The sequence below is a fragment of the Equus quagga genome, chromosome 12 (assembly GCF_021613505.1).
Source record: "Equus quagga isolate Etosha38 chromosome 12, UCLA_HA_Equagga_1.0, whole genome shotgun sequence".
Classification (NCBI taxonomy): Eukaryota; Metazoa; Chordata; class Mammalia; order Perissodactyla; family Equidae; genus Equus; species Equus quagga.
In genome coordinates this window covers 75,832,587-75,845,599 of record NC_060278.1, presented here as the reverse complement: position 1 = coordinate 75,845,599, position 13,013 = coordinate 75,832,587, and positions in this window count along the sequence as shown.

The window sequence follows — 13,013 nt, the reverse complement described above, 5'->3', positions numbered from 1 at the left end:
AGCTGCTTCTATGTGCTAGGCGCTGGGCTAGAAGATACGACATTGCTTTAGGTGGTAGCTCTGTCCTCCAGGAGCTTTCAGTCCAGCGGAGCAAGGTGTGGTGGGCAGGCAAGTAAATTTATTATAGGAATGTGTTATAAGGGGAACACTCTGGATGCTAATGAAAGTCTGAAGCTGGTGTTCAAAGCATGGCTGGAATTCGGAAAGGCAAAAGGCCATGCCATAGAAAGTCACTATCAAAACAATAGTGGGGACTGGAGAACAAGGGTACATTTGAAGACAGCATGTATACTAGTGTATCTAGAAGAAAGTATTCATAGAAAACCCTTTTACTCCAGTAAGAACTCTATACCCAGAATAATTTTGTATTTCTCTGAATTATTTTCTCTCTGTCACTTCCCTGTCAACTTCTACACAATTATTGCATGCTATATTTTTAGTACAAGCATTGTGGTAGATTGATTGCAAAATGGTCCCAATTTTCCACTCCTCCATGCATCTACACCCTTTGCAGTGTGAGCTTGCAACTCCTCACCCTGGGAGGTGAAATCTATTTCTTACCCTTTTGAACCTGGGCCTGACCTTGTAACTTATTTGGAGCAGTATGGCGTAGAAAAAGTGATGGCATGTCAGGTCTGTGCCTCAAGAGAATTTGCTTACTTCTTTCTCTCTTTTGGAACCCTGCCTTTGCCATGAGAACAAGTCCAAGCAGGCCTCCTGGAGGATGAGAGGTCATGAGAAGCAGCAATAAATCATCCCAGCCAAGATCCCAGATGTGTCAAAGAGCACAGCAACAATCAATAAGCTACTTAGCAGACCAGCAGCTGGCCAAGATGAATGAGTGAGCCCCTGCAAGCCCAGCTCAGATCAGCAGAACCACCCAGTTGACCTGAAGACTCATGAAATGTAATACTTGATGATTTATATTAGCAAATATTGAAGTATTTTATTTTTCAGCAATAGCTAGTTGAAAGATTTAGGGGGGAAATGAATCAAGGTATTATGGAAACATAAGGGAAAATAGGAATAACGTGTTCTGTCATGAAGTCAGGGAGACTTCTGGTCTCAGCTTTATTGTTACTACACTTGATCTTAGCCAAAAGACCAAGAAGTGATCAGCTCTATTGTTAACTGGCAGGTGTCCCTGAACAATTTATGTAAGTTTTTTGGTCTTTGGTTTTCATACTTGTGGTTTAGATAACAATATTTCTGATTAATGATGGAAGAGTAAAAGCATTTTTATTTCCTTTCCCTCTTCAAACATACCAGAAAAAGAATGATAAACAGAGGGGAAAATGTTCCAGCTCTAAAAACAAGAGAGTACCCAAGAGAATCGAAAACATGTCCACACAAAGGTGTATACATGAATGTCTATAGCAACATTATTCACAATAACCAAAAAGTGGAAACAACCCAAATGTCCATCAAAGATGAATGGAGAGTAAAATGTGGTATATCCACACAATGGAGCATTATTTGGCAATAAAAATAAAGTACTGATACATGCCACAACTTGGATGATCTTTGAAAACATTATGCTAAGTGAAAAAAGCTAGACATAAAAGACCACATATTGTATGATTTCATTTATATGAAATGTGCAGATTAAACAAATCCATAGAGACAGTAGATTAGTGGTTGTCAAGGACTTGGGAGAGGAGGAAATGAGAAACGACTGCTAATAGGTATAAAGTGTTTTTTCAGGATGATAAAATGTTCCGGAATTCGATAGTGGTGATGGTTACACAATGTCATGTGTATACAAAAACCACTGAATTATACACTTTAAAAGGATGAATTTTATGATATGTGAATTATAAGTCTATTTTTAAAAATGTAAAAAAGAAAAAAGGAGCTACAACCTCAAATCATAGACTATGATATATAGTTGCCCCAAAGTCTGAAATCTGCACTACAATGACCATGCCTTACCACAGCCATGAAACAAGATACAAGAACTCTGGTCACAATGCTAAAGGAGGAGAGGGAGAGAGTGTCGATTTCAAATAAGAGCTCAGATTCCAGGAATTTGGTCGTGAACCCCACACCAACTTTTTGAAGGCTAGAAATAGAGATATACTTGTAAGGTTCAAAGAAAAAAGTATTTATTAAGAGGATGCTGGAAATAATAGATTTTATTAGAACCACAGACTGTCCCAAAACGTTCCTTCCTTACTCCCCAACGAGATTACCTATCATATAGCTGTCCCTATTCAAAATGAGTATTAGGTACCAGCTTGAGATCTGCTGTCGAGAAAACAAGTCAATTCTCTGGGACTCTCCAGTGTTCTGTTGACTGCTCATTTCTTTCATGTTTTTAGCTTCAACCAACTCCACTCTCTATCATGGTCCCCCTACACTCACACTTTTGTAGACAGCTCCTTTGTTAACAAAACCTCCTAGAATTATCCTATTTTGAGTATTCTATTTGGTTTCTATTAGGACATTGATTAATACAGTGGGCGGGTCAGACATGTTTGCTTATATCTATTTAACCATGCAAAGGCCAAAGCTGAGATAAGTGATGTGATTCTAGGCCTATGGATCATTCTTCTATGTTATCTTGCCTCCCAGCCTAGGATTAAACTTGGTTCAAGCTTACAGTTTACAGAAGAAACAGCTGAGGCACCTGCTCATGATCCTTTGGTAGAAAAAAACTTCTAATCACCTGGGTTTAAGGGATTATTTTTCTAACTAGGCTGGTTAAATTTAGAAATAAGATTGCAATGGATTATACAACTAGCTTCAATATTATTCTTTAAATCTAACTGACTGCAAATATACTAGATTATGTCTAGAGATGCAAGAAAGGGTATGAAGGAGGAACAGTTGAGTGAGGAAGGAGAGGAGAGAGGAGGAAGACCTAGGAACTGAGGGTGGGACAACCCTGCAAGGGAAAACAAGTAGGCCGTTATTGATGAGCCATATGAAGGCAGGACATAGGGGTGGACTGACAGGACTGGCAGTGTGGGATGAAGACAGGTAAGGGTGATGAGCATGCAAGACTAACAACATGTCATTCAATGTTTGCCAAGGATTCACCTTTTTAGGAGGGCAGGAAGTAATGACAAAGGCACACTATGGAAGCACACTTTTAAAACCTCACCCAGGTGCCCCAGATGAGCCAGTGTGCCATCTCCCAGGTACTGTGACTATTAGATGCTAATGGCTACCAGCTGCTCCTCCAGAGACTTGCCCTCAGTGCATAAGAGATGTCTCGCCAGGAACTTTTATCTTCCCTCTAAGCAACTAGGGAAAAACTTAGAGCCAATGAGTGACTGATAGAGAAATACAAATTTGTGATGTGGCTTGCACTCCAGAGCTCCCCTGTGGGATCAGGCAGAAGCTAGACATTACCTTAGTCCTCACCTTGCCATCCTGCTTCGTCCCCTTCATTACAGGTTTTCCTGAAGAATGCTCCCTCAGTGCATCACATACAATGGATCCCTGTCTCAGGCTCTGCATTGAGCCTGACCTACAAGCACTATGGTTTGATAGTCCTCAAACTCATTTTTTCTTCCTTTCCCTTGTTTTTCAAATATTTATCAATCCTGTTTTGTGGCTGAGTCATTGCTTTTACGTGGTGGAACATCAGGAAGCTGTGCGAGACTGTTAGCACCCACTCTATTTGTTTAGAAGTCAGTCTTGGTCTGGAGATCTTTACGCCCAACTTCAGAAGAATCTTGACTTATATTTCAGCTGGTTAATCAATTTCGCAATTCAGCAAAACTAGGAGTAAAGCAGGGTCCTGCCAAATGGTGTAGCAGTTAAGTTCGCGGGCTCCACTTCAGCGGCCCATGGTTTGCAGGTTTGGATCTTGGGTGCTGACCCACGCACTGCTTATCAAGCCATGCTGTGGCAGGCGTCCCACATATAAAGTGGAGGAAAATGGGCACAGATGTTAGCTCAGGGCCTAGTGTTCCTCAGCAAAAAGAGGAGGATTGGCAGCAGATGTTAGCACAGGGCTAATCTTCCTTGGGGGCAAAAAAAAAAGGAATAAAGCAGAATTTCTATGCTTTTATCAAGTGGGATATTTAAATGAATAACATATTCATAAAGCTCTTCCAAGATTATATTGCATACATGTACCAAGTACACTCTCTAGTTCCATTTAAACAAGCTAATATGAACTCATAATTCTAAGTTTATTATGTCTATTCCTGCGGAAACAATACTTGAGGTTAGGGAAATAAAACTGAATTAGGTTAGTTAATTAGCCAGTGTTATTAAACAGTTAACTTTATGTGCCTCCTAAGATGGATCATTTATTCACACTGCACTGTAACAGGAAAACTAATAAGAATTTGTTATTTATAGTACTTATACAACCTATTATTTTGAAGAAGAGAGAGTTTAGGAGCTAAAAAATGGCTTATCTTAAAATTTCTTTTTAATAGTGGTGAGCTCTGGAACTAGCTGTAAAACTGCACAGTAGAAAACAAGAATAGGGTGATAACAGTGAAACCAGGAAACCCTCCTCTACACCTGCCAGTTGAGCGGCTGCAAAATTTTCATGACAGCGCATCAACAGATGAATAGGCCATTAGGTGGTGCTATTGCTATGTGTAATGTCCCGAAAAAGACAAGGAAGTAGACATCTTGGGGAAAACCTTTGCCAGAAAAAAACACAGGACAAAAACATACCTCTGGCTTCTGAATTCTTCTAGAGACGGCAGGGTCATTTCTTTATCTCTTGTGTCTGAGCTTGAGCCATCACTTATCATTCATTATCTTGTTGAGTTGAAGTGCTCAATTTTTGTATCTCAGATCAAAGTTACGGCCAACATGTCATTTTCACATGGATGTTTCAAGGAAGGATATCTATTCAGTAGATTTCTGATATTTCTCAACTGGCTTGAAAAGACATCTTAACCCACAGCAGAAGAGGTGACTACCTACTGGGACAGAGGTCTTCAAAAATAGAGGACAGTGGAAAGCTCCTCAGAGTGCATCTGATTTCTACAACTTTTGGTAGAATTATTCCACAGTTATCTTTTGGGAAAAAATTACAATGAATTAATTCTTTAACTTCCTAAAGTAAAATGACAGACAATTTTTAATAAAGTTTTGTAAAATTCAAAATAGCTCTCGAAAGTCACATTAGCTATGCTAAAGGAAAAAGGAGCAATATGGATGGTTTATAAATAGCAACGACTCTTTAGAGCATTGTTTTATGCATGGAGAATGGATTTTTTTTCTTTTTCGTCTGCGATGGGATTCATCATTTTAGTGTTAGTTTTGTGAAATCAGTCTTCATGGCTTGAAAAGAGGTCCAGGTGTAGACAGGAAGTCACCTTGGGTTTAAAAATTTGACACAAATAATCAACCAAATTGTGAAGATTGGACCACATTTGACATGCATTTTAAGGCTGATTTCTGGAGACAAATTGTTTTTGACTCCAGTGGTCTCAGAAGATACTGGTCTCGTCAAACGAATCTGTTAAGCATCCTAAATTATTGCTACCCTTAAAAGAGTTGCGGTAAAAAAAAAGAAGTCATGTTGTACAGCAAAGGGAGAAATGAGACAACAAAAATAATTTTTCATAAAGTTTATAAAGTTCTTTCCAAGAACTTGATAGTCTTGGTAACCTTTGGAGATAGGCAAGATAGTTTATATTGATTAATAATGTTAGCTTACATTGATGATGTAATAACAATGATAGTTTACATTCATTGAGTACTTAGGCACTTGTTCAGCATTTTACCTCTTTTCAGTCATTTAATGTTTGCAATGACCATATGAGGTAGGTACCATCGTCGTTCTTCTTTTCTAACAGAAGACATTGAAGTAGAGAAAAGTTAAGTAGTTTCCCAAGGGTGTGCAAACAGGAAGTGGCCTGCCTGGAATTAAAACCCAGACAGGCCAAAAGACTCATGCAGTCAATCAATCATCATTTTTAGCAATATAGATGTTTATATAATAAAAAAGTTTATGTAATAAGCTATGGAAGGTGGAATTGAATTTAGAACCAAAGTCTTAATCATTTGTGACCTGATAGTCTTCCCTGAATTACATTCCATTTTGATGTGGCCAATCCCAGACTTGTCAAAAATTACAGTCCCCTTGAATATAAGTGTCAATGTGTCAAAGTGTCTATGACCACAGATATTTCTCTGCACTTGACGAGTATGCTGTTTGGAATTTCATGCCCACTCATCTCTGCAGGCTCCGCTATAAATTGAGGCAGCCCCTCTCCCAAGAATCTTCCTAGACATAAATTCTCACCTGAGAAGTCTATTGTGGCTGCCTTAATGTTGGCATCAATGGAGAAGTGGGAAGAGAGAGATCTCCAGACTTTAAGACTCCAGACCTATCTCCATTCTGTCAAGAAAAGGAAAGATTACCAGATCTCTTCGAGTATGGGCATCTAGCACTCCTGAAAGCAGGATGCCTAGTCTCTAAGATTTTTTGAAGGACATATAAGAGAGACAGGCCAGGAGTGCAGAAATTTTGAGAAATAAGAAATCACTCTCATTGGCTAAAGAGAGTGACTTCACTGAACTTTTTTGGTTTATTCATGTTCAGACAGTTACAGATGCTACAAAAGATGCTGATTGTATCAGGCTGCTGAGCTAAGTTATGCTACAGTAACAAAAGACACCCTCTACCTCCAAATTTTAGTAGCTTATAGCAACCATTTTCTTTCTCGCTCATTTTACATATCAATCATAGGTTGGCTTTGGCTCTTCCATCTGGAACCCACTCAGGGTGAATGAGCACCTTCATCTCGGACCTGCCAGCTCAGTGGCTGTGGAAAAAGAAAGATGGTGAAACCACATGATAGTTTTTAGAGCTTTTGCTCAGAACTGGCGTCTAGCATTTCTGACCACATTCCACTGGCCAAAGCAAATCATGTGGCCCAGCCTGATGTCTATGAGACTGGATGGTTGAAGCCTCTTATAGGCAGGAAGGGTCACCTACTATTGGGAACAAGAAGACAATCATCCGACTTACTGAATTATACCATATTGGGCTTAGGGAGACTCCTATCTGAATAAATTAATAGGGCAAAAATGCAAACAAGCTCTAGCAGCCTCAACTTAACAACATGAAGTAAATGTTAGAGCAGTCCAAGCACTGAAGCTCCTCTTCACCTTTCTCAGCAGTGGCCTATTGGAAAAAAAGCCATTTCAGGCTGTGGCAGTGGACTTGAGAGGGCCAGCAGCAGAGCTCAAGGGGCTGCTGAGCCCAAAGAGCAATCTCCCCCATCCCCAGCTGCAGCACGGGCCAGGTCACAGCTTCTTATCTTGTAACATTGGCAAAACTCCACTCCTCATTTTTAACTCACTGCATTGCCGTTCTTTTCAAGTACATTACCAGGACTTTATAAAGATTGATAGAGTGCTGGGAAGCCATTGGGTTGAAAGTCCAGATGTACATAAATCAAGTCATAGCATCGTTTAATTCAGAATGCTGCTGCCCAAGTCATTATGGAGTGGAAGTGGAGAGATTTATAGTAAGTCTTACGGGATCTGATGATCTGAAAGGTAAGAGATATTAAATGTATGATTTAGTTTCTGCAGACACTGCAGTAGTTTTCAATCTACAGAAGCCATCATTGCAGCTGGTTTCAAATTCATTTTAAATAATTGGAAATAAATTTGGGGGGCACCTTAGGATGAAGAGTTGCATGTGATTTTTGGTGGTCAAAGCTAAGATCTGATTTGCATAAAGAAAAAACCTACCCATCAATAAAATGTATGGCAGCAAACCTTATATATTAAAGCACTGTTCTCTACTATAACTAGTTCTAGATCTAATGATTTTTACATAAATTTCTAGGATAAGAACCTAAGATCCTCGTGTTTGATGAAAAGAATTTCCCTGATCCTTTTAATCTTGAGCCAGAAATCAATCTACATTTAAAATCGTCCCAGTTTTTATGCTGAAGGACATGAAAAGGCACAATCCCAAGTTATGCCCCCATGATCTCACCTCCCCAGGCATACTGATGTTAAGCCAGTAAACCTGGGGAGGTTTGCTATAATCTTCTCTGGGCCCAATCTTTTCTGTCTTTCTTCTTTTGTCTGAATCACCTGCCTCTAATGCCTTAATCTCCCTCTTCCCTTGTCTTACCAAAACCTATTCATTAAGATAAATTATTTTTATTAAAATTTACCAGCTTTCTCAATACCTAAATGGCTGAGTAAATTTAATCTGCTGGCATAGGCTATTGTATGCAAATATCAAAAGAAAACAAAATTTTAGCCAAAGGAATGACGTTCTAATGGGAAATTTCTGCCCACTACTCTGAAGATTTTACAGCCTTTTTTTTAAAGATTGGCACCTGAGCTAACATCTGTCGACAATCTTCTTCCTCCCCCCCCGCCCCACTTTCTTCTCCCCAAAGCTCCCCAGTACATAGTTGTATATTCTAGTTGTGGGTCCTTCTAGTTGTGCTATGTGAGATGCCACCTCAGCGTGACCTGATGAGCAGTGCCATGTCCATACCCAGGATCCAAACTGGAGAAATCCTGGGCCGCCACACTGGAGCGCGTCAACTTAACCACTCGGCCACAGGGCCGGCCCCTTACAGACATTTTTGGTGGAGCAAATTTTTAAGGGAACAGAGAAGTTTCCTCCACAATGTGAACTCTGTAAACATGCTCTCCATCACAGAGGAAAGACTGGACAAATAATATTTCTTTCCAATTAATACTAAAAGTAATTTAATTTTACATAATGTGCCTGAGAAATTTTTAATAGACACTTTATTTTAATAAATGCTGTCTGTAAATTTAGTCTAATGAAATTTTCTTTAATTGCAATTATAATAGGAAATCTGAATTCTTTCCCTGACGTTGTTACTTAGTCTCTAGTAGCTTTGTAAAATCGGGGGATTGAATTTATGAGAGACTATTTCGAGTGTTGGATTTGGAAGTTGTTTGTTGGTTCTTTTAGTTAGGGACCAGCTTCTTTAGTAAGGTGAGCCGTCACAACCAAGTCTATCTCTTTGTTAAACTGGAACACGTACGTATTACTTCAGCATAAAGCTAGCCACGTCTCTGTTAACCATCACAGTGCCGTCATCCGCTAGTTATTTTACATTTGTTAGTTAATCTAATGTGCAGAAAACTACCCAAAGATTTCTAAAATTGAGTTTTAAGCTGAGAAGTGAACTATTGATCAATATAATACATCTTATAATCCTAGCCTCCCTTCTCAATTATATTTATCTACCATTGCTTTCATTCTTTTTCTATAAATCGAAAGGTAGGTCATTTTCACATTTTATCTAAATGACTCTCCTTGCTTGATTCTTTTGATTTTTGCCTCCAGTCCACCTACCTAATCTACTCTTTAAAAACATATCATACTTTTTATTTATTCCACATTATCTTAATTTGTATTTCATTAAATGTTTGTTTAGAGAATAATAGATGGACTTGGTAATAAAAATTTGGGCCATACAGAAGGGCACAAAATGAAAATATAACATTTTCCCCTTTCCCACACCTGTCTACTCTCCAGAGAGAGCTATTTTTAATATTTTTAGTTCTCTTTTTGATTAGCTCTAAAGTTCTAGAGCGGTGTTGCCCAATAGAAATAGAATGCAAGCCACATTTAGTTGGTCTAGTAGCCACATTTTAGAGAGTAAAAAGAAAGGTGAAAATAATTTTAATGATATATTTTATTTAATCCCATATATCCAAGACATCATTTCATATATAGTTGATATACAAACTATGAATGTGATGTTTTAAGTTCTTTTTTCATGTTAAGTGTAATTCATAGTTAGAGCATGTATCAATTCAGACTGGCTACATTTCAAATGTTTAATAGTCACATGTGGCCAGTGGTCACCGCATTGGACAGCACAGGTCTAGATAATATACTTATAAATTTAGTTTGTTATTTAGCAATTTTAAACATGATCTGTTGATTTCCTACCGTGAAAGTGAAGAATTCAACATTTTTCTACTACCAATTCTAACTTATAAATCTTGTTAAATTTGTGTTTTTAGCTCTTCTGATGGTCTTCTTTATTATTTTTAAAACTACACCTAGTCTTTATTTCTTACACCAATATTAAGCAGTATCTCTTGAATTCCAGCCATGTAAGATGTGGAAATCGATATTCCCTCACTTCTCTCCCTCTCTCTCAGTATGCATCCAAACTTTTCTTAGCTATAGCGATACTTTTAAATTCTCAAGGTTTATAACCTACACATTCTGTTCTATCGCTATCGTAAATTAAATTTTATTGTCATGTTTTAGGTTTCTAGCATGTAAAACTGGTAGATAGCATTTAGAATATTATAATTTTGAAAATATTCATTGTAAAATCAAGCAGTGTGGTTAAACCCTTTGGAAATACAATCTCACACTGTTTGTGCTGCATGAAGCAGACGTTTCTGAATATTAAGGACAAATAGTTTCTCAATTCTCATATTCCATCACTTACTCAGAATCAGGCTTCAGTTTAGTTTGCTTCATTTGACTACCGTGGCTTCATTATTCAACTTTATCTTCTTCTTGGATCCTCCTATTACCTTTCATTTACTTTGTTAACTAAGAAATATCCTGGCCATTTTGTTTCTACATCATCACATTTTTTAATCACACCATTTAGTACAGGAAAGTGACTGTCTTCTTAAAGACTATCTCTGGTAGCCCACTAACTTCCTTTTTTAATTTGAATTTATTGCCTTGTATGTCTGCTGCTGAGCTGTGATTCTGGAATTTAATTTCATTGCTTTATTGGTTAAATTCACAGGTCTTAACATATCAAGTATTCCTCTTTCAATAAAGATGTTTTACTGGATTATATCCTCAAGCAATTTTTTTTTCCAAACACATGCAAAAGAGGTAAACTTTCTGAGTCTTTGTGGGTTTGAAAATGGCTTTATTTTCCTTTCACACTGGACTGGTGCATTTCCATTTTCCAAGCGAACCATTAGATTTCTGTGGTAGCCTTGCATGTTATAAAATGATAATATTGGTGCATTCCTATTCTTTGGAAATTACAATCCAAGTGAATCAGTTACATAGTTAAGGGATAAAATAAATCTTTGGATGTCTCTCCATCAGGTTATTCATGGTGAAGCAATAGCCCATATTTTACTTTTAGCCATTATTTTGTGTCAGTTGGGAAATCAAAAGTTTCATTTTACAGCTCTTCTGGTAGATACTTGGAGGAATTACAACACACTTTAGCATGTTTAGAAATGTCCTTTTTCCTGGCCACATCTCACAAGGACATAATTGCACAGTGGGTGCCTTCGGGAATTTTTAAATATCTTCTGTGAACAAGGAGAAATGCAGACATGTTGGCAAAGCTAATCATTTTCGTTGTGGATCTCACACTTGCTTTGGCCATTTTTGTTATCCTATATGCTATTTACTTAATAGCAGCCACAAGTATTTTCATCTCAGCCCTTTTCTATATTTTCAAAGGGGAGAGGGAAAAAAACTATGATTTCAACAAGGGCGGAGTCTGGGTAGTGGATTCCAGCAATGCTGCTGGGAAGCCATTTGTAGGCAGCACAGAGAGAACCAGCTCCAGGATGCTTCCTTTCCATTTTCCAGCAGGAGAGAAGGGGCCTTCTTGCCCAAAGAGAATGGTTCTGTCTTCTAAAGAACAGGAGCTCTCTGAGGTGGAGGAGACACGGGGAAGACTTGCCAGAACGCCACACCCACCCAAGTGAGAGGTAATTTTTAAGGCGAGTCTGTGGAATGTTGAGCTTAATTCTCCCTTTTGTTACTGAGATAATACAAGTAACATGCATGCTTGAGGGGAGAGAAGAAAAACAAACAAATGCTTTTTATCACCGCCTTCCATTTTTCACAAATGGAGTTGTCTACATTTCAAAAATGTAGTCCTGTTTAGGGACTACAACCAGCTTTTGTTTTCAGCTGAAAGTCTCATTTACCTAGTAAATCAGGGGGTCCTACCTGTGTTATTGCCTCTCTCAATTATTGGTTAGACACAGGTCAAAAATGGTTGAAACTTCTGTTTCAGTCTTCTCTAGCAGTTTAGCTGAAAGGCTTGGTAGAAGAGAAAGTTTGAGAAAAGGGATGTTCATTCCAACTGTGGGTTGTTTTCCTTGACTCCAAGTGATAAAGACAATCAGCAGTTGTCCTTGAGTGCACAGTGTATTTTCAAAATGGTCCTTGGAGCAAAAACAATGCCTGAGCCCTTGAAACGGCAGAAAGGACACTTACTCTCTTCTTGGTTCGGTGTCCTGTGAACAGCGGAAAAATTTCAGGGTGACCTAACACTAACACTTCAAACTCTGCAGCTGGACTCACTTGGAGTTATCTTGTTCCTTGTTAATTTTACCGCTTTGGTGCAGTGGAAGCAGATGAATCAACTTTGTCTTGGTTTTTTGTCAGATAAATGGCCACCATAGCTGCTCTGTGTTTGGGTTTTCATGGTATAAATCCATATATTTTATGGTATATAGATACATTTTTCTTGAAAACAGTATCTGGTTAGTTTGCAGAAGCTTTTGGTAAATTAATTCAATTTTAGCAATTGTGATTCTAACTTCTTAAAACCAAACCTTTGTCCCCATATCCATCTCCATTGCATAGTGGACTTTTGACACCTTAACTTCTTAAAGCATGTCTTTCCAACAAACTGTAAAATCATGTTAGTCTTTATGTAAGGTAACACTTAAATGCACTCTTTACCAAAAAAGTAGCAAAATGGTACTCAATAAGGATAAATAATAAGCTTAGCTTCATGGACAATAAATACTTAAATTTTTAATAGATTTTAAGCCTTCTCACTGCAACAAAGAAAAAATTAAAAGAAAAGAAAAGAAAGAACATAGTAACTCAGTGAGGTGATGAATATGTCAACTAGCTTGATTGTGGTGATTGATGAGGATTTTAGGCTGGTTAATTTTAAAACTTCAGATGAGAAGCAGGTTCCGAGGAGTGGAATTTGCTTGCCCTTTGATCAGAGACAGTTGCATTTGTGAAGGAAATCTCCATGCCTCCCTCTCTGCCCCAGGAGGAAGCGGGGATGGCCTTATCTCTGGAAACTCTTAATGGGGAAGGCAAG